Consider the following 4,577-nt stretch of genomic DNA (forward strand, 5'->3'; position numbering starts at 1 on the left):
CACACACACACACACACACACACACACACACACACACACACACACACCTGCCTTGGCCCATCTGCATCTCCTAAGGGAGGAGTCAGCTTGAACTACAAGGGGCTGCATGATCTTAAGTACCTAACAGATTGCTCTTTCACTGTCTTTTAGCATCTCATTTATTCCCACCCCACGCTAGACAATGAATGCTCTTCATGTTTTAGCATCTGCATTTATTTGAAACCATGCTACACTATATGAGTGCTTAGACACATGATAACACAGCAGATCAAGCATTGGCCTTATGCTCAGGAAGCCCAGAGTTAAAATCTGACCTCTGCCACAAACTGCCTCTGGGCCTCGGTGTCAGAGCCCCTTAAATTAACTCTTAGGATATCAGGCAGCTTTCTAAGACTTTAAGTTGAAGAATACTGGGACGTGTCCTCAGCAAGAGTTTCTTTATACCAATCACAGATTTGGTCCCATGTCATCCTATCCCATAAATGATTAATAGAAACTTAGAGAAATGGGAATTGTCATTCATAGCATCATAAGATCATTTCTTTATAGCTTGGTGTTGGAGTATAGCCCCCTCATTCTACAGAAAAAGAATTAATGCTCAGAGATTAAGTAGAGAACTAGGATTTGAATCCAGACCATTTGACTCCTAATCCATCATCCTTTTCACCATATCATGTTTCCCTCTTTTTCCTGGTTTTACATATGTGTTTGTACATGTATATGGATACAGATGCTATCCATTCTGCACTAGAATCTTCTTCTAACACCACATCATGGGCGCACCAGTGACCTTAGGTCCTCAAAAGATACAAAAGTGGAGCAAAAGTATAGTGCAGTAGAAAGTGAGCTGAACTGCGTGTCAAAGGACCTGAGTTCAAATCCCAGGTCAATCACTATGATTGTGACCTTTGGCCACTTATTAACCACTCTGGGCCATAGTTATCTCACCTATTAAATGAGAGTGTTAGACTCGGTAAACTCCAAGATCATTTCCAGTCCTAAATCTCTGAACCTTAGTACTAAAAGGTCCTATCAAGCAGAAAAAAATGAATAAGGCCCCAAAATAGATATGTATCTGAACTCAGAGACCATCCTAATTTGCATGTACCAGTTAAGTCAAACTACCACCACTACCTTGGCCACCATCTTCCCTCAGACCCAATGGAGATAGTCAAAGATCTTGAACCCAAGAGCCTTAGGAATAATTGTGTCCCCCAAACTACTAACCTGTTTCCAGCCTAGCCATCATTTAGAGGAGAAATCATTGTGTAGAAGGGACTCACCTTCCTCATCACTACCGGCAAAAACTGCTGAACAAATGTCACCAACAAATACGCACAAGGTCTCTGGGAGTAGCTTTGAGCCCAGCCCTCAAAGCCATCATCCAAGGAAGCAACTTCTATGGAGAAGGGGCAAGCTATCCCCATACAAAGCAGGCAAGCCAGTCTGGCCAAAGCAGTAGGTGTTCAGAGGTCTATAGAAGGTAGCATGTGCCAAGCAAGTAAAATCACCATCGTGCATCAAAACCTGATGGAGATAGCCCAGGGCCTTAACCCAAAAGCCTTGGGAATAGCAATGCTTTCAGCTCAGTACCATCAACTAGCATCCTGGGAAGCAATGCCCTATGGAGATGCAGCCTGGTGACTGCTCCTACAAGTCCTACAGCCACAGCTACTGGAGACCCAGACAGAAAAATTTTTGCCACCAAAGTCCATGGCACTATCAAGTGATTCAACATAGGAAACATAGGAAACTGATATGATTTTATCAGTGGACATGATATTTTTAAAACAGGTATTACCATCTGCTTTGCTTATACTCTAAGGACCATGGGACCTTTCCATCTGACTAGAAGTGAAAATCTACCTTGTTCTCTACCCCATTAGAATGGGAGCTCCTTGAAAGCAGACTGTTTTACTTTTCTATTTGTCCCCAGCATTTTGCACATAGTAAGCACTTAATAAATGCTTTTTCATTCATGCATTAAATTTAAAGAGGCTTATGATCAGAGGGATGGCATAAAATGATGATTTTTTTTTTGCTACAGCAACTCATTAAACTATCTACTAGGGAGCAGAGGAATTCCCATCTATACCAGTAGAAAAAGGATACACAAAAGAATGAAACTATATATCCATGAATTATGAAATATTGAAGTATTTTTATGTATGTGCCTCTGTGTTGCTTTGTGGAAGAGATAGTTGTATGTGTGTGTGTGTGTGTGTGCGCGCACGCACCAAGAATGCTAAATCTCTTAAACTAATATTGAATGAGATTTGATAAAAGGGATTATGACCACTACTCATCTTTTGTTTTTCCCTAATTCAAAATAGCCATGAAACTTCCATGAATGCTCTCTTCAACAATGCAAAACTTAACTCCTGAATGACTTAGGACTTACCTTGTGGCCAGTGTTCTGGTAGTTAGCCTCTTGGAAGTAGAAATGCAGTCCATTGGTTGGCCCACAGTGGGTTTCATAACCATCAAGAACTTCAGGGTTATATGTGAACACCACAACAGTGCATTTCAGAGGCATTTTCCTTCTGGGTCTATTACTTCATTGGCATAGGGAAATCCCAGTGAGAAAACTCCCTGCACCAATATAGATCAACAACTACTCTACAACCCATCATCTTAGAAAGCTTCCCGGGACATTGACACTTTAAATGACTTGCCCATGATTACCTAGTTTATGTAAGAAGTGGGACCTGAGCCCAGGTCTTCCTCACCCTAAAGACTGCAAAATATATAGATAATAAATAGACGGACGGATGGAGAGATGAAGAAATAGACAAGTAGATAGATAAACAGAGAGTTTATTAAGCAACATCATACCATAATGCTTTTCTTCTCCTTCATTAAAAATAAAAATCAACCTTTTATTTTATCATCCTAGCACAAATTCACTGAAAAAATAGAAAATCAATATGTTGCTTCTGACAGTAGCCCTTACAGAAATTCTCAAAGGAGGAAAAATCACCCATAATGCTTTCTGTCAAGTAGAGTTCTGTGCTTACTACTATACTTGACCCTTCCTGACCTTTTCATTGATTCATGGAAGCTACAAAGTCCGGGATTCTATTGCAACTCGTCCAAGCCTATATAAATATAGGTATTCCTTTTGTCATAAGTCAGGTTTAGTCTTTTCTTAAAATCCACACACATTGTCTGACGCTGACATCCTGTGGTAGTGAGTTCCACAGACTTTCTCTATGTTGTCCTAGGAAAATGTTATTTTCCTTCAACTTTTAGTCTGCTGTTCCTTTTGAAAGATGCTTTCTTCCATTAAGGCAGGCTATTACAAAAGCAGACTAATCATCTTCCAGGATTTTCTGTGGTTTGAAATGCAGCCATTTGTTCTGTCTGAGTCTCTCTGCTTGAAATGCTGGCTAAACTATATTTCTTTCATTTATTTCCATTTGTGTACACACACCCAGCACTAAACCATCACTGCTCCCCTAAATGTTTATAATAGCGTCCATTTAGTCTCCTAAGGTGAATTTACCCAAACTGGACTCAGATTCCAGATGTCCAGTGTTTCCGTTATAACATTCCCATGCTTTAGGTGCAGTTGTATGTCCTCTAATTAAGCCCCAAGGAACCTATTTGTGTTTATAGACAGCAGCAGCTAACTGGGCAGGCCCCATCAAACAGTGATTCCCCTGTTTGAAACTAGTGTTAAGGTAACAAGGTGGCAATTAAGCCCCAAATCATAGTCATTTAAACAGTTACACGTACATGAATATATCTATCAGTGACTGCACTGCCAGGAAACTGCCATAAAATGATGCAGAAACAGATAAAAATGATACTCTGCTTCCTGTTTTTCTCATGTACATGTATAATTAATGACATGGCTGGAAGGTTGAGACTAAAAGCATGTACCCCCTTATAACCTGATCATTGTAGAACAGCTCTCCAGTCCTCTACAATACCAAGGGGCTGCAAGGGTAACCTTTGTATCTGTGGAGAGAGAAAAAAAAAGGCACCTTATGCCACATGAATTAATTAATTAAGTAATTAATTAATTAGGTTAGTTACTATGACAAATGAGTAACTGGAAAGCAGCAAGTGAGTACATCTCCTACAAATTTAGAGGCCTTAGTTGAAGGGTAGACTTTGATACTTTGAAGGATCTAGGATTCTGGAGCAGGGGATCATGAAGGGAGTAGAGTACTACCTTCACCAATACAGGGCACAAACTCCTGCATGACTTTTCATCCTGTGGAAATTCTCTTCCATGTTTCTCCATAAATTATCAATAGTAGTTCTATTCATGTAGGGGCAACCTTCCTCTAGTTCCTTCAATGTCTCAAGGATTTCAGTGCACCATGTGGCCTATGTCTCATTCCTAAATGTAGTGGTCCCAAACTGTATTTCCAAGATATCTTTTACATCAGTTATTGCATGCAAGTCTTTGTTGGTAACATACTATGTTCAGCTTATGCCCATCATGTGCCGTAGCTGGAGGGACTTTTATAAGCAGATGTTTTTGTGTTAAGGAAGAAAGAAAGGAAGGAAGGAAGGAAGAGAAAGAAAGAAAGAAAGAAAGAAAGAAAGAAAGAAAGAAAGAAAGA

The sequence above is a fragment of the Vombatus ursinus genome, unplaced genomic scaffold (assembly GCF_900497805.2).
Source record: "Vombatus ursinus unplaced genomic scaffold, bare-nosed wombat genome assembly UNPS02015255.1, whole genome shotgun sequence".
In the NCBI taxonomy this organism is placed as follows: Eukaryota; Metazoa; Chordata; class Mammalia; order Diprotodontia; family Vombatidae; genus Vombatus; species Vombatus ursinus.